This window comes from Leopardus geoffroyi, chromosome X (genome assembly GCF_018350155.1).
Source record: "Leopardus geoffroyi isolate Oge1 chromosome X, O.geoffroyi_Oge1_pat1.0, whole genome shotgun sequence".
NCBI classification, from domain to species: domain Eukaryota; kingdom Metazoa; phylum Chordata; class Mammalia; order Carnivora; family Felidae; genus Leopardus; species Leopardus geoffroyi.
In genome coordinates this window covers 3,736,814-3,755,063 of record NC_059343.1, presented here as the reverse complement: position 1 = coordinate 3,755,063, position 18,250 = coordinate 3,736,814, and the positions used below count along the sequence as shown (strand labels likewise).

Below are 18,250 nucleotides of genomic sequence, written 5' to 3'. Positions count from 1 at the left end.
TGGAAGTCAGGCGTTCAGGAGCCACACAGCTCGGTGGTTCTGGCTCACGGTCTTGGCATAGTGCGCTTCATTTGGAGGCTGGGCTGGAAGTTTCACGAAGGCATTGGAGAATCTCACTCGTGTGTTTGTCAGCAGGTGGCTTTGTTCTTTGCCACACAGGCCACTCCCTAGGGCTAGTCACACAAACTTGGTGGCTGGCTTTCTCGAGTTGGGGAGGAGCGAGAGCCAATGAGAGGGAGGGACTCTAAGATGAAAGCCGTTGTCTTTTCTACCTTGATCTTGGAGGTGGCTCATTATCAGATCTGCATGCACACTGTTGAAACCTGGCACCACGTGGATGGGGACAGCGAGACGGCATTCGGACAGGGAGGCAGGGACCATTGACGGCTATCTTGGAAGCTAGAGTGTCCAAGAAACTTTTACAAAAGAGGTTGCTTATGATCTGTGTCTCAGGATCGCTGGGGTTTTGTCTGAAGAGTAGAAGAGAGAGAGAGTAAACGTGGGTGTGCCAGAGTGTTGGATAAAGGCACTTCTCAAATGATAACATGCATGTGACATCGTGTGCCAGTTGACAGATGCACTTGAATGAGTGGGTTGAGTGTCTCTTCCAGTGCAAGGGGTTGTATCGGACGGCTGCGTTGAAATCACGGGCGCCTGGGTGGCTCCGTCGGTTAAGCATCCGAATTCGGCTCAGATCATGATCTCACGGTCCATGAGTTCGAGCCCCGCGTCAGACTCTGTGCCGATGGCTCAGAGCCCGGAGCCTGCTTCGGATTCTGTGTCTCCCTCTCTCTCTGCCCCTCCCCCGCTCACCCTCTGTCTCTCTGTATCAAAAATGAATAAACATTAAAAGTTAAAAAAAAAAAAAAGAAATTGAAATGAGAGCACTCCAGGTGGTGGAACTCAATGGGAAAGCCGATCGATGTTATTCTGTCAGCTGTTGGAGGAGCTCTGCTATTGTTTTTGCCGAAGTGAATCATTTACGGAATGTCGGTTTTAAGGGGGCGGATATGATGCGGGCAGGTAGCGGCCGAGATGGAGGTTGAGGGAATGAGGCTAGTAGAGGAAATGGAGATCCGGGGGGGGGGGGGGGGGGTTGACACTGGGAAAATGAAACCGTGGCGTGGGATGGCTACCTATTGCAGAGACAACAAAAGCACGGAGTCGCTATGAGACGCTGGGGTTGTGTTTCGGGTCCTTGAATTCAGGGAAGGGAGAGGCTTCCTGAACTTGGGACAGGTCAGTCTTGCCAGAAAGTGCACAGATCTGTGAGACGGGCAGAGAACAGGCTCTTTGATGGTGCTTATAAGGTAGTGGATGGACTTTAAAAGATGGACTTTTCCGGCCTCCACAGTGTCTGGAACGTAACGTGTTTCTTTCTGAAAACTGGTCCGCCATATGTACCATCGAGACCTTCTCCGCCATTGTCATCTTTCCATAGTACCTACTTAACGTCCTGACACATCGTACCTTGAGAAGAAGAGCTCTTCGTAAGACACATGGCTCTGTTTCCTCTTGTGTCTCTTCTGCTGTCTTTTCTGACCACGCGCCTGGACTCCGTGGCTTTGCCCAGGTGGCCACTGCAGGGGTGAGTCTTCAACAGAGCCAGCGTCCTCCCGGGACTTTCTCCGTAGACTCTGACGTGTTCATTGTCCCAGTTCCTAAACGCTGTCCCCTTGGCTCCCCTCTACTGCCTTCCTGTGCCTTTAGTGAACTTTGCGGTATCTTCTCTGCATTTTCTGCATTTTCTCATCCTGCTTCTTCAGCTACTACTGTTGCTCCAGACTGTCCCACGTAGCTTTGCATCTGTTAGTGATTCAACCATAGTTTCCACCTGGGACACCCCTGGGTTTCTATTCTCCGCTCTGACGTCTCTCTCAAGCTCCATCTCGCTCTCACGGTCGTCTCTTTTGAGGACGACTTTGTGCATACTGCCAAAAGCCCAGTTCGGTGTGTCCAAATTCAGCCCGTCGTCTTTCTTGCCAAGCTTGCTCTGTTCCCTGCCTTTTTGTTTTCCCAGACTCAGTCCCTCATCCTGCACTTTGCATCCCGTCTCTCTGGTCTGCCTGGTGTAATACACTTTCCGGGTCTCCTTACCTCTTTGGCTGGGGTACGTCTCCACTGTCCACGGCCATGTTCTGTCTTTAGTTTCGCTATTTTACTCATGTCCTATGGCTGTTCACACTCTCCCATCTATTTTGTCTTCCTGCTCCACCTTCCTAAATAATAGGTTGACTGTCAAGTCCGGACACTCTGCTCAAGCCCACGTTTTTGTCCATTCCCTGTCCCGGCCATGTGCACTTCGTGGCCTCTCCTCCCTGGTATGTAATGTTCCATCCAGGCTGATAATCACAGGGATTCACTGCACCTGTTCCTTGCTTTCTTGCTGGCGTTCTCATGTTCTCCTTCAACCTGGGGTACTTGTGTATTCCCCTCTTCCACACCGGTTGGGAAAACCACTCCTGTGTTTCCCCTTTACTCACACACTCAATACTTCCTGTCTCCAGGTATATGGTCCCCCCCCCCCCCCCCCAGCACTGAGCCATTGTCTGTGACACCTGCAGGATGTGTCCTACAATTCAGTTCAATTTGACCCAAACTGGAGTCAGCACAGACCCCACAGGTTAAGGGCTCAGTCCCATAAGACTTGTCTCCACTGCAGATGTCAATTGTAAGCAATAGGTCCCTAGGTTACCCACAACTTTCTTCCAACTTGGCTACGGATCAGAGGTTCCCAGAATCCCCTCCTTGGATTGTATCATTTACTAGAACAGCTCACAGAATTTGGAGAAACATTTCTTTAATGTCTTCCAGTTTATTTTATAATAAAGGAGATGATAAAGGATACAGAGGAACAGCCAGATGAAGAGATAACATAGGATGAGGTCTGTGAGGGTCCTGAAGCAGGAGCTCTGTCCTCATGGAGTTGGGATGCACCACACTCCCAGCCGTGGATGGACGCACCCACCCAGAAGCTCCCTGAACTGTGTACTTTTCAGATTTTATGGAGGCTTCTTCATGTATGTATGACCAATCTTTAACTCAGTCTCCAGCCCCTTCCTCTTCCCAGAGCATGGAGGGGGGCTGAACATTCCAAGCTTCCAACCATGACTTGGTTTTCCTGCCGACCAGCTCTCATTTAGAAGCTATGTTGGAGCCCACCAAGTGTTGCCTCATTGGAACAAAAGACACTCCTACTGCCTAAGAAGTTCCAAGCTAATTAGGAGCTCGGTATGAGGAATCAGAGTCGTAGATCAAATGTTACAACAAGGATGCTCTTAGTGATCTAGGAATCGCAGGGGTTTTAGGAGTTCTGTGCTAGGAGCCAGAGGCAGAGCCCAATGCATTTTTTTTACCTAGTATGTCACACATATCCATGCTTTAGCCATCACACGAGGCTAGGATTCTCTCTGCTCACTTTCTTCTCTGACTTTGGCGTGCATTACACACACTCGTTTCTGGTACTCAATTTCTCCCAGAGGAGCTAGGTCACCTAATGCTTCCTGGCTGTGTGGGGCTGACTTGTTCACGTTCTGGTTTTCTCATCTGTAAGAGAGTCATGTGGAGAGCGCCTGCATCTAGAGGTGTCTGCGAGATGAAGAAGTTACTGAAGCACGTGACGTACCTTGAAATACAGGCGCATCCTAAGGCAGGCTCTTCGTATCACTTATGATTGACCTTTCGTTCCTCCTTCTGCATCTAGAATGTCTTACAAAGGATGGCTTCGGGTTACTTAGAATAAACCCCAAATTCCTTTTACTGACCTATTTGGCTTTACACAGTGAGCCCCCTGCCCACCTCCCCAGCTCCATGGCATAGCCTTCTCTGATTACCACCCTGCTGGTATACCAGTTGGCTCTTGATTTTGTGATCCAACTAAGTGCGGACCAAATTAGGACATTGCCTCTACGCTTCCCCTGCCTGGAACACCCTTCCCTCTTCCCACTTAAAGTGGGTCACATGCTCTAGTGTCTTCATATTTAGCCCATGCTTACTTGCTTCTTGGTGCTTCCTCAAATTGGAAGGCATTTTTATTTTTTGCCCACTAAGGTGTGTTTTAAAGTGTTCCTGTCTTCCCTTAAACGTGTGTCTTTTGGTGAGTCCCACTCAGATGAGACCCTCATTGGGTGTTTGTTGAAGAAATGAGTAGACACTCTGTGGATATGCGCTGAGTGGATGACAAAAGTCAAAGATTGCTCTTTGAAGGCAAGCGTTAACAAGCCAGCCATCTTGGGTTCTTAGACAGCATGGAGTCAAACCAGAGACAGTATGAGAGAACATTATTTTTTCTATAAAAAACATTTTTTTAAATGTTCATTTATTTTTGAGTGAGATAGAGAGAGGGAGACAGATCGCAAGTGGGGGAGGGGCAGAGAGAGAGGGAGACCCAGAATCCGAAGCAGGCTCCAGGCTCTGAGCCATCAGCACAGAGCCCGACGCGGGGCTGGAACCCATGAACTGTGAGATCATGACCTGAGTCCAAATAAAGAATTGGACACTAAGGCGACTGAGCTCCCCCATGTGCCCCAAAAACATCTTTGATCGTTTAACCTATTTGTTGTAGATGGAAGTTAGTCTCCCACCGAAGGGGAAAACGGTTCTACCTCAATTATTGAACTTGTAAATTAGCATGATTTACTGAAAATGTGTGGTTTATGTCACACACTTCTGTGATTTATTTCTAGATGTCTTTTTATCTTAAAAAAATTTTTTTTTGCCAGTATGCATGTCCTTCGACTTTTCGGAATTGTTTTTCTGTATTTTTTTTTAAAGACAGTGTCAGAGAAAGGCTTCAGGTTTCCCATTCCAGTCCATGCCTGGAAAATTAAGAGCAATAAATTTTCGGAATGTAAAGGATTTTGGAGCTTAATCATTTAATGTCTTACAGGAAAGCTATAAATCCACCGGGCTCAGAAGTCTCTTCTGCTCGCAGGGTAGAGGAGTCGAGGACTTTTTTAATTTTGTTGTAAAGGTTTGGGTCAAAATTAGCAATGTGGGCAAGAAACGAATTCCTTGAGAGTTCATCGGAATTGTGGGTTGACTCAGCAAAAGTTGAATTGGGTAAAATTGATTATATGTATTTTAAGTTATTTTTTAAATTCTGAAGAGAAATTTTCCTCTTCGTTGTTTTTTCCTTGGCTTTCAGAACGCTAAAAATTAAACAATCTGAACATTGTATAAAACCGGGAGCAAATCCAAAGCAGAAACAGATGTTTTATTAAATATGCGTCTTTACAAAACTGGATATAATTTGGAAGATTGTTCTGTTTGAGGGATGGGAGGTAAAATTTGGGGGAGATAAATGAGGTCACTTACATTAATTTGAACATTTAGGTACACATCTAGAAATATCCAGGATGACCCCCTGATACCTAAACAGACATTTTCTTCTTATGTGAGCATCCTTTTTTTTTTTTTTCATAGCTACCCAAGAAATGAAAACCCCTCATTGTTCTTTCAGAAATTCAGCAGGTTACGGCAACTCAAAACAAAATTACTTAATTTTGGATGAATAAGTGTAGGATTGAAAAAAAATTTAGGGGTGCCTGGATGGCTCAGTCAGTGGAGCACCTTCTTCCTCCTCCTTCCCATGGGCTGGACTCTGACAAATAAGGCCGTTGTCGCCCTCCTCTCTCAAGGTCCTCTACCGTGCCAGCTCCTAAGATTTTCTTACAGCTGTCATCTCCGCTGAACCTGCCAATTTCTATTCCTTAAATGCTGGTCCGTGAGGTCGTGCAGTTATTTATGAGTCCTTGCTCTGAGGATGCCCCCTCCTTCATGAGAAGTCAGGCTCATTGAGGACAGGGGCTGTCCCGTGCATCTTTGGAATTCAGGCTCATTGAGGACAGGGGCTGTCCCGTGCGTCTTTGGAATTCAGGCTCATTGAGGACAGGGGCTGTCCCGTGCGTCTTTGGAATTCAGGCTCATTGAGGACAGGGGCTGTCCTGTGCGTCTTTGGAATTCCTTTTCTGACCTCCTGTGTCATTCGTGGTTTGCACTCAAAAAAGACTTGTGGAATGAAATGACAGGATCTCTGGACAATATTTCTTGCAAGTGATTTAGGTACGAGGGAATAAAATCCCACCAGTATCCTCTTGGAATGTCAAACGTATATGAATGCCAACTTGTATGAAGATGTTTATATCTTTCTATCTTATTTTCTAGGTATTTTTTTGACCTACTACGCGGGGTGAATTGGAATGGCTTTGAAGATCTTCATGAACCCCCAAATCTTCAGTTGTAAGGATGAAAGTACATGGAGAGGCCTCCTTGAAACATTATCCTAGTGTGGAATGAATTCTTCTTCTGTCCGGACCTGATATTCCTCAGAGGGTCTGTATGCTTTGACTGATGTACTCTCTGTATGCTAAGATTCTGTTAACATGATACAATAGTTTTATGAATAGGAAACGATGTATTTACATATGACAAATTATGTTAAATTATTTACATATTATAAATTATGTTGAATTGCATATTATATATATGTGTGAGCAAACTATAATATCGCTAACATATTAACAACTCATAAATATTGCTTTAGTTAGTGCCTCCTGTGTGCTCTTGGTTGGGGTAGATTCTTGTGATTCATCGCTTACATACAACACCCAGTGTTCATCCCAACAGGTGCCGTCCTCAATCTTCCCCTTTCCTCCGCAACCCCCGTCAGCCCTCAGTTTGTCCTCTGTGTTTCAGAATCTCTTGTGGTTTGCCTTCCTCTCTGCTTGAAACTATTTTTCCCCTCCCTCCCCTCTTCTGTTAAGTTTCTCAAGTTCCACATGAGTGAAAACATATGATATCTGTCTTTCTCTGACTGACTTATCTCACTCAGCATAATCCCCTCCAGTTCCACCTATGTTGCTGCAAAGGAGTGCCTCCTCTTTTTAATTCGCCTTGACTATTTGGAAACTGTCATCACAGGCCATATATTATTATAATGAAAAGTTTCTTCTCTAGGGGCACCCGGCTGGCTCAGTTGGAAGAATATGCGGTTCTTGGTCTTGGGGTCATGGGTTCACATCCCACATTGGGTGTAGAGATTACTAAAAAAAAAACTTAAAAGATTCCATTTTTTGAAAATATTTATTTATTTTTGAGAGAGAGAGACAGAGTGCAAGTAGGGGAGGGGCAGAGAGAGAGGGAGACACAGAATCTGAAGCGGGCTCCAGGCTCTGAGCTGTCAGCACAGAGCCCCACATGGGGTTCAAAGTCATAAACTGTGAGATCATGACCTGAGCTGAAGTCGGATGCCTAACTAACTGAGCCACCCAGGCACCCCAAGAGTGGGATGTTTAACCAACTGAGCCACCCAGGTGCCCCCAAAAGATTCTTTTCTATATCAATGAATACATATTAAGTACACTGTAAGTCTTTACAAATGATAAGTATATAGTAGGGTATACTTTTTGTGTCAAAACCTAGATTATAGGGGCGCTTGGGTGGCTCAGTTGGTTAAGCATCTGACTTCGGCTCAGGTCATGGTCTCCCGGTTTGTGATTTCGAGCCCTGCCTCGGGCTCTGTGCTGACAGCTTGGAGCCTGGAGCCTGCTTCGGATTCTGTGTCTCCCTCTCTCTCTGCCCCTCCCCTACTTGTGCTCTGTCTCTCTCTGTCAATAATAAATAAATAAATAATTATAAATAATAATAATTATAAATAATAATATAATATAATATATATGATATAATATAATAATAATAATAAGTAAATCATAAATAAATGTTAAAAAATATTTTAATCTTAAATAAGAAGTATTTTAATCTAGAGAATATATTCTTTAACCTTTGATATATGCTATAAAGCACATGACTATATGTGTTTTAAGTTTATTTTGAAAGAGAGAGATCCAGAGAGAATGTGAGTGGGGGAGGGGCAGAAGGAGAGGGAGACAGAGAATCCCAAGCAGGCTCCACACTGTCAGCACAGAGCCCGATGCTGGGCTGGAACCTTGAGATCGTGACCTGAGCTGAAGTCAGACGCTTCGCCAACTGAGCCACCCAGGCGCTCTGGCATATGACTAGACCTTATAATTTAGCTTCAGATACACAAAGTAAGCCTTATTGCATCACGCCCCGCAGTCACCTTTATAGCGGAAAACAAAGGGAAAAACAAAGGAGCATTAGAATGTGAGCGTGTTCATGACCTACATTCTCCCTTGATTTCAAAGGTTAGCCCCAAGTGTTGTAACCATATGGGTATAATAAATTATTTTTTCATGTTTATTTTTGAGAGAGAGAAACAGAGAGAGAACATGAACAGGGGAGGATCAGAGAGAGAGGGAGACACAGAACCCGAAGCAGGCTCCAGGAGAGCTGTCAGCACAGAGCCCGACGTGGGGCTCGAACCCACAAACCACAAGATTGTGACCTGAGCAGAAGTCGGATGCTCAACCGACTGAGCCACCCAGGTGCCCTGCCATATGGGTATAATAAAGGGCCCTGCCTGTCTCTTGGGCTCATCAGGATTTGGGCGTTTCTTTACAGAAACCAATCTGGGAGTGTGTCACCTTGTGGGTTCACACATCCCAGGTTATCCTCGAAGAAGAAGCTTAAAGATATTTGGGACGTATTTAACCTTGCAACGCAGGAAAGGTACTGCAGTCTGCACTCAGTATGGAGGGTAGGTCCCAGTAAGAGAGGGACGGGAGACAATGAGAGGGAGGGGAGACAGCTTTCCTGTACAGTCCTCTTAGGCAGAGTGAGCATGCGTGAACAGAATTCTTTCCAGTGATATGGCATCAGGGACATGACCACACAGGAAGCACTAGATGCTGAGAATGTGGATTTTGTGCTCTCAGATTAGCGTAATATCGGATTTTACAATAAATGAGACACATGCCAATGTGATTAATCATTCCGTCTCACTTGTATACCTTAAAAAACACACCGACAACATAAAGCAAACCCAGAAACAAAACTCAACCTTAAAATAATAATTAAGGAATATTTTTCTCTACCCTATTACAAGAAAAAAAGATAGGGGCGCCTGGGTGACTCAGTCAGTTAAGCAACTGACTTCAGCTCAGGTCACGATCTCACGGTTCATGAGTTCGAGCCCCACGTCGGGCCGTGTGCTGACAGCTCAGAGCCTGGAGCCTGCTTCGGATTCTGTCTCCCTCTCTCTGCCCCTCCCCTGCTTGTGCTCTGTCTCTCCCTTTCAAAAATAAATAAATATTTAAAAAAAATATTAAAAAGAAGAAAAAATTTGTATGGCCCATGAGACATAATTGATACTAGTGTTTGTAGAACTTTCCGGAAGCACGTATAAATAGACATTGTGATTGCGTGCTTAACACTTGCCTGGAGTCGTGAGCCTAGATACGATGTGTGATCAGGTGAAATACAAACAAGGCCAATTTCTATGTTGTAACATTAATGATATGATGCGAGAATGGCCAGTATTCAGTGAGCGTCTACTGGGTGTCTGTCACTTACGCATTATGAGGTTATCTTGGGTATTGATATCACATAGCCTCCTTTTCACTGATGAAAACCAGTGGAGGTGTAGATTCCCACAGCGTGGAGTGAGGACGTGGGAGAGAAAAGATGTCCATTGTCCCACCTGACTCGTGTAGCAAGGTATAGAGAAGGCACACTGCCTCGTTTAAGTCCACCCCTCCCTTTTACAGCTCCATGCTCCTGGGCTAGTTGGCTAATACTCCTCTAAATCACCTTTTTCAACTAATGGTGATGATGCCCTTCCTTACCTTCTATGCTTGTTGAGACAATAAAATGAGTCCGTATATACAGCAGTCGGGATATGCAATGTTGACCCACTATATATGGGGTGGCTACTATTTCATTCATTTGTTGACGATGCAGCTTGATATTGGAAAGTGTGTGGTCTTTGATGTCTAGGTAGACTCGGCCCTCCCTCCCAGCTGATGAGCTGTGTGACTCTGCATGTGAATATCGGTGTTTCCTCTTTAAAAAAAATTTTTAATATCTGTTTTTGAGAGAGAGAAAGAGTGCAAATGGGGAAGGGCCAGAGAGAGAGGGAGACAGAATCCAAAGCCGACTCCAGGCTCCGTGCTGTCAGCACAGAGTTTTACGTGAGGCTCGAACTCACAGACTATGAGATTGTGACCTGAGCCAAAGTTGCACGCTCAACCGACTGAGCCACCCAGGCGCCCCTCAGTTTCTTAACTGTAAACAGATGTGATAATAGTACCCCGCACGGCTATGGCAGGGTCAGCTGTGATGAATGCAATTATGATTGTTGTTCCATACAAATTCATTCTCACAAATATATTTTAATCAACAGTATTCATGAAACACATATTAATAACTGGATGTGTTGTTATGAGTAATCAGAACATAATTAAAATATGACCCTGCCTTCCTACGGTTTAATAACGTGCTGGCTTGTTTCCTTTGAAACCCAAAGACCTCATTTGCTTGGTACTCATATTCTTCCAGCTTGGGGGTAACCTGAGAAGTGCATCCAACGATGTATTCCCGTTTTCCGCTTACTCCCCTTTCTAGAGCTAGAAAATGGTGAGCACGTCCGTGGCCGTGTCAAATCACTGTCCTGTCAAACTGCCCACAAGGAGCTACCTTCCCTTGTTGCGGTCCTCAGCTGGACCTCAGCTGTTAATTTGAAGGAGCAGTGTTGTGTGAGAGTCACCCTTTAAAGAGAAGATTCCATGTTGAGTTGACAAGAATAATGCTGACTGCTCCCAGGATGCACACTGCTCAAATAGACACTAGGTTTGTCACAGTGGAGCCAAGTGGCCATGAGCACGTTGGGTCCTTCCCATCCCCAAGCACACATGACCACGTTGGGTCCTTCCCATCCTGACCCGCTGCTGTCGGGGACGAACACGCTGTGCAGGGCTGTTTATTCCTGTAAATAAACAGTTTCTAAAACATTGACTCTTCCCCCAAACTGAATTTTCCAAGGATTGAAAACGTCTTGATTTGAATAAGCTAGGTCTCACATAGACACGCAGTGAATGGACTGTCATTGTCAGTGGAGATGGAACAGAGCCCACGCGAATGCAGGTGAACCGGGCCCTGGAAACCTCAGTCTTTTTCCATTGATTGTAAATCGCCAGGCTGCGTGAGGACCAGGGTGTCTCCATGTGGAATCTGTATTTAGCCACGCCCGTGTCAATGCCCATCATGAGTAGGAGCTTGACTTACTGAGGAACTTAGTTCATGACCCGCTAGTTGTTGGAACAACCCAAAAGACAGGTTGTGTGAGCAATATCCCGTTGGCTTGGAAGCAGGCACACCATCTCTCTTATTGAGGGGACCAATGTATCTTCTTCTTGTTTTTAATAGGGAAAAATGTGTTGAGATGGAAAAGACATCAAGTATATGTCCGTGGAGGCGTTTTTAAAGGCATCTTCTTGGAAGGACACCGTAATGGTAAGTATCAAAAATAATCATTGGCCTCTGCTGGCATGTGTTATTGATTTGCAGCCTGGTTGAATCCAATCTAGCAATCGTTCCTGACGACTTTGGTAGTAAGATTAGCTTTCTTTTTTAAAATCTATTCGAAATGAACCAAAGTGCAAAGCAGTGATTTCAAGCTTATTTGGAGTACGTACAATGGCCTGCATTGGAAATTTAGAGTTTTGTAATAATTGCTTATTCATACAAAGAGCCACAATGCCGAGTGTATCTCATAGATTAGGTATCCAGAGGAGAGGCTCAACTTTCTGATTCACCTCATGGAAGCCGATCCAAAATTTACCCTCGAGTCCATTGGTCACTGAAAGCCCACTGTGAGCTTCGCAAGTGGGCTAGAGTGAGCATCTCAAGCTACGGAGGCACTTGAACGGCAGTGCCCCTGCAGATGGGATCCAAAATGTCAGACGTGTGTGTGGTTCTAATGTACAGTGGGGGCCCGCTGAGGCCACAGGATCTTTCTCTTTATCTGGAGAACATAAGTAGAGCAGATCCCAAGGAAGGGGAAATGGGTAGAATATTGTTATGATTTGTGGTTGAACTTGTTAAGTCAATCATGTCACACTTCAGAGTCTGGACCTGTCTGCTGCACCCCCCCCCCACCCCCGCCATACTTAAGTTTGAGAAAGGATGTGTTTTAATATGTTTTGAGTAAATGCTTATGTCTTTTCATGGCTCAGCTGTCCATTCAAGCCCTGATAAGGTAGTATTTGTGATTATATTGCTCAAATATTCGTTATCTACCATTTTTCTTGTCAGTTTGAGTGCCACAGCGTCCAAACGTTTCCCACAGTTTGGACCACAAATGGCTTTAAGCTTCTCTCTCCAGCTGACCGCATAATTTCCATATCTTTACTCTTTCGGTAACAAACTTCTGTAGGATTCCTGGATTCTACACGATTGTCAAGGTCATGTTTTGTATGAGATTCTTGTTCCCAACAAACTTGATTTCCAAATTCCTCCCCCATTTCCAGCCATGAAGAAATGCTAGGTTGTTTTTTTTTTTTTCCAAAGATAAGTTTGGAAACTTTGTTTTTTCCAAACTTTGTTTTTTCCAAAGATAAGTTTGATTAGTAAAGACTGAAGCTGTCCCCCTTTTGTTATGAACATGCAAATTTGGAAGATGATTATAGATGAGAAAATGATTGCTATTTTTATCTTGTATAGGTTATTTTACCAAAGGTATTCGACACACACACGTTTGTCATCAGCGCGTATAGCTCAATAATCATTAACAGCACATTATGTAAATTCCTTTTTCATTTTTATTTCCTTTTTCCAATCTGGGCGAGCATTGCTTTATAACCAGGGCATGAAGTCTCGGAACTATCTGTCTTCCTTCTCACACGAAAAGATTTTGGAACAGGAACCCGATGCAGCTTGGTGGTAATCATTTCAGTTAGCCGCTGTGTGAGAAGCACTCTGTTTAATATAATCAGGCCGTCCTGGTTCCAGGGAGAAGCAATGGTAATAGGTCTGACATCAGCCTCCGAGCTGTAGACAAGTCACAGCTCATAATGTGACAGCTCCCATAATGAAACCCAAAGGGAACATTATATAAAGTGCACAATCAGGAGAGGAGAATGAGGACTTCTGAGTCTAGGAACACTTATTATTTTTTTGGCCGTATGCACTTCACCTCAATCTGCATTTGAAAGCACCAGGTATTATTGACATGTTTGTCCAAGAGGCTGTCTAAACTGCCTCTCTGAGCCGGGGCGTGCTTTGAGGTCACAGTTCGGGGTGGCCTTGATGCATGTTGATCCCACGTTGGAACTTCCTGCACTGTCTCCGGAGGGTGGCGTGGCTGGATGAAAAGCTAACGACAGGGGATTTTCCTTCTCAGGCATTCTCAGAACGGAAAGCTCTGTAGGTCTTAATTTGGAGTAACTGCTGTTCACAAGGGGGGCAGGCTTTGGTGGAAAAGCACACAGACACGTGCATCGGGGCATCGGCGCTTTAATCTAGGTCTGCTGCTAAGTAGCTAGTTCCTGATGATCAGGCTTCTCACTATGAGGAATCTGGGATCGTACATGAAGAAAACCAGCTGTCTAGGAAATACAGAGAAGTCATTAAGCCTCTTTAATCCTTGACAATTTCAGCCTATGCCAGTTTCGTCACATTTTCTATGCAATGTTGACTGAGCATTTTCTGGTTTCATACGCTGTGGAGGGAGACTCTTTGCAGGGGATTTTCCTAGGAGTCGGGGACGGTCTTGGTGAACCGATGGTAGAAATGCCTTGATTGTATTCCCAGGATGACTTACTTCAATTAGCAACTGCTGGCCGAGGAAAATGCCTTTCAGGGCAGTCCTGGAACTGAAACTTTCATAGTTCGTAGATGAACTAGGGATTAGGAAGTTCAGTATTCTATGGAACTCAATTTAGGAGTATACTGAACACATCCTGATGATCTGGACAATCCTAGGGACTAATAATAAATTCCAGTGTTGAGATGGTTTGTTTACAGCCTATTTAGTCCTGAACACATTATCCCAGTGAATGTTTTGTTAAACAGTTTGTGATTCGGAGGGACGCAGAGTAGTTCTGTAAATCCATTGGTGCACCAGTTGGGAAGCAGACTTAAATATAATGATAAAGTTTAAGGGGCGCCTAGGTGGTTCAGTCGGTTAAGCGTCCGACTTCGGCTCAGGTCATGATCTCACAGTTTGTGGGTTTGAGCCCCACATCAGGCTTTGTTCTGACAGCTCAGAGCCTGGAGCCTGCTTTGGATTCTGTGTCTCCGTCTCTCTCTGCCCCTCCCAGCTCACGCTTTGTCTCTCTGTATCTCAAAAATGTATAAACGTTAAAATTTCTTTTTAATTAAAAAAAAATTAAAAAAAGTAATGGTATAGAATATATATAAATATAATAATAATGCAAATATATGTAATGTTGTATATGACATACATACATATTACATATAATGTAAATATAAATTGTTCTTGGGTCTCTTTGATCCTTCTCCTTTCAACTATTTTTTGGACCTGTAATGTTTGTTTTGTACCAATATAACACTGCCTGTTTTCTCCCCCTGATGTAATGCTGCTTTTCTGCCAAAGCGATATATTTCAGAGTAGAAAAAAGGGGCAAGTGTATCTAGTAAAGTAGATCATTATACACTATTTCTAAGTTATTTATGTGTAAGCTTATTTTATTGATCTCTGGAAGACATACATAAACTCAGCTTTTGAGTAAATGACCATGAGACACGCGAAGGCATACGGTGAGCCCACTATGGCCACTGGGAAGTCACCTGTTTTTATAAAGTTTTATTGGAACACAGCCACACTCTGGCATTTACGGGTTTTTGTTTTGTTGTTGGTGTTGGCGTTGGTTTTTTTTTGTTTTGTTGTTTGGTTTCTTTATTTATTTTGAGAGAGAAAGGGCACAAGTGTGAGTGGATGGAGGGGAGAGACAGAAGGAGAGAATCCCAAGCAGGATCTGCACCATCAGCACAGACCATGCAGGGCTTGGTCCCACAAACCATGAAATCATGACCTGAGACAATATCAAGAGCTGGGTGCTTAACCCAGTGAGGCACCCAGGCGCCCCTGGCATTTACTTTTTTGTCCACGGCTCTGTTACACTACTGCCCCAGAGTTAAATGATTGTCCCAGAGCACAGGGCCTGGTAGCCAAAAATACTTATTATATGACCCTGTACAATGAACTTACCAATCTGTACTTTAGGGCATGGCGGGATTCTTTGGAGGGTGGGAGTGCGATTCATGGTGAACACCCTAGATTCACAAATCAGTCATATATATTAATATAAAATCAATTATTAGAGGCATATATATATATAATACATGCATATACGTATGTATGTTTTCACATCGGGAATTCTATTAATGCGTCCTCTTCAACCTTTTAAACAGACAGCAGGTGTTTGTAACCTGCAGTCTGGAATGCATGCATCAGTGGGGTCTGGGAGCATACTGGAATGTCCCCTGTGAAATCTCTATGCACCAGGGAGAGATTTGACGGCCACCAATCCACACAACAGATGTGATGCAGCTGACACACGCCAATTAGCGTGCATGCTCTCTGGCTGTGGTGGCCGTCTGTGCTCAGTGCTCTGTTGGTTAAGGGTGAGGTTCCCAATGAAGGCAGCTAACCATGGGGAGCCCCCTTGCCTGGCTTGGCCATGCCCCAGTCCATTTGTTTCCTGATCTAGAAAAAACAACCTTTGATTAACTGCAGGCACTTACTGTGATTTTTATTCTGCTTCACTCACCTTTTTAACGAAGTGCATTTTATGAAGTCAAAACCAGGGAGTTCATTGATTCCATGTTTGGTGTGTTGGAGAATCGGAGAGCGAGATAATTCTGACTCAGCACGCTTTCTTCAAGTGGGTAATTAATATCCATAGGGAATGCCGTCGTTTTGTTTTGTTCCTGCAGGTTATCGGATGTCATACTTGGCATGCTCTGGTAGTAACGATTAACAAAATATATTTCAGTTGTAGATGATTGAGGATCTTTTGCTTAAGAATGTTCTTTTCATACGCCCTACTTCGTCCCTTTCCCCAGTGAATGCTGAAACACGATTGTCCGTGGTGTCCTGAAGTATTACTTTGTTTAACCATGACGTGGGGTGATGGGGCAAGGCAAAAACTTAGGACCTTGGTGACACTAAGTGTAACATAATCCACATCAAGACGGTTAGTACACTGGACTTCAGCATTGCTCATCGTCCCCTTACGTGAACCTTCCCAGTGTCCCTTATATGCACTTGCAAAATTTAAGTGGAAAATTCTTCACTCTTCCCTATCCTTAGCGTGGTGCATGGCACACAGGGCATTCTCAGGAAATGTTGAGTCAGTGCAAGTCAACGCACTCAACCCGGTGCTTCGAAGTGGGTCAGGGTCTAGTTCTGGCTGAGCAGACCACATGGGTTAGTGACATTGGACGAGTCCCCTTACCTCCTCCTGTCCCTTCAGCTGAGATGTGCAGGGAACAAGCCTTCGTGATGCCAGTTTTGTCCAGCTCTGGGAAGGCACCCTTCCATGCCTGAAGCTTCCCTACAAACTGGTCCAGAGCTGACCAGCCTCCGAGAGGCTGCAAGTTGTTTCTATTATACAGAAAATCCTGGAGCTGTATACATCAGAGGTTCCAATGGCCCCCTCCTTGGGTTCCATTAATCTGCTAAAGTGGCTGGTTCACAGAATTCAAACAAACACGTTACTCCCAGATCACAAGTTTATTATATTACAAAAGGGTTTAACTCAGGAACAGCTTTCTGGAAAGGATGAACGTATGGACAAAGGGCGTGGAGCTTCCCTAGTCTCTCCACGTGCACCTCTCTCCCCAAACCTCCATGTTAACTGACCTCGAAGCTCTCAGAATCTCCTCCTTTTCTGTTTTTATGGAGACTTCGTCATTTCACAGGCTTGGTTGATTAAGTCGTTGGCCATTGGCCATTGATCCAACCTCCAGCTCTTGTCCCCTCCCCAAGGGTCAGAGGTAGGACAAAAAGTTACAATTCTCTAATCAATCACATGGATGTCTCCATTAGCAACCAGCGCCCACTGGTAGATAGTTTCCAAAAATCATTCATTAACGTAAAAAACACCATTTTTGCTGTTACCACTTAGGAAATTCCAAGGGTTTTAGGAGCTCTGCTGGAAAGGGGGATGAAGACCCAATATAATTTTCTTATTATAAATCACAATATGCCATTAGGTAAACCAAACATTTTATTTTTTACCCAGGGGTGAGTAAGTATTAGCTTCTTGCTTGCATTTTGTGGATTTGGAATGAAAAGGAAATAAACGCAGTGGCTTATGGTATTTGACTCTAGGTTAAGAGCCACATGGAAGCACTGAAGTGTGGATTCTAGAAATTTGGTTTTCCAGTATTTGTTCTGGTCTTATGTATATGCACAGAAGAATATAAATTATTTGCCATTGACTTATCTGTAATTAAGTCTTCTAAATGGACTACTATTTTAGCTGCTATATTTTCTTCTCAATTACTTAGAAAATTTAAGCCTTCCTTGGGGAATGCTTAGTCTTTCACTTGTCCTTTTAATGGTAATTGATTGTCTTGTTCAAATTATGCTCTTCTGGGAAGAAGGTTAACAAATAAAATCTGGCAAGGTAATAAGCAAATGGCATCAGATGAATGAAGAGCCCTCTGTGTCCAAGATACGTGTCCTCATTAATTTCTTACCTTTCCAAAGTTATAGATTCATAATGAAGGTAAGCTTTACAATGGGAAATATGGTGGCCACAGAGGTGGCCTGTCATAATACCTGTCCCTTTGCTCTGTTCTGGTTAGTATTTACATTTAGCCTTCTGTGATCATGACTTCATTGCAATTCTAAACTAATTTAATCTTTTGATAAGATACCATAGTGTGCATTTTTAAAATATTTAAACCAAATCCTGGCTCAAGCACGAATGAATGAGGGGGACTTGCAGCTGACAGTGAGTAACTGTGATTTATCATTTTACGCTCGGAAACATCACATTACTGCGTAAACATTTTACTGTGTTTACCGTCAACAGGTTGTCAGGTTATTTAAAGATCATTGCCATTTCTGTCTCTAAGTCTTAGAACCAACCAGCCTTGGAAATGATGTGTCATTGACCACTGTTTAAAAATTTTTTTAATTAAGTTCTTTTTTGTTTATTTGTTTTGAGAGAGAGAGAGAGTAGGGTAGGAGCAGAGAGAGAGAGACAGAGAATCCCAAATAGGCCCTCCACAGAATCTGATACAGGGCTTGATCTCACAGAGTGTGAGATCATGACCTGCCTGAGTGGAGACCAAGAGTCGGACAGTTAACTGACTGAGCCACCCAGGTGCCCCAACCATCGTTTAAATTTTTAAAAAG

General features: G+C 44.0%; 1 protein-coding gene across 7 annotated transcripts in view; it reads left to right on the top strand.

Moving 5' to 3' along the window:
• NLGN4X (neuroligin 4 X-linked) overlaps positions 1 to 18,250 on the top strand; it is a 314,465-nt gene that overhangs the window by 27,109 nt on the left and 269,106 nt on the right. For all 7 annotated transcript variants that reach the window (XM_045472504.1, XM_045472509.1, XM_045472510.1 and 4 more), the window contains exons 2-3: positions 6,166 to 6,333; positions 11,284 to 11,370. The gene's annotated coding sequence lies outside the window, so the exon portion shown is untranslated. The remainder of the gene's footprint in view (positions 1 to 6,165; positions 6,334 to 11,283; positions 11,371 to 18,250) is intronic.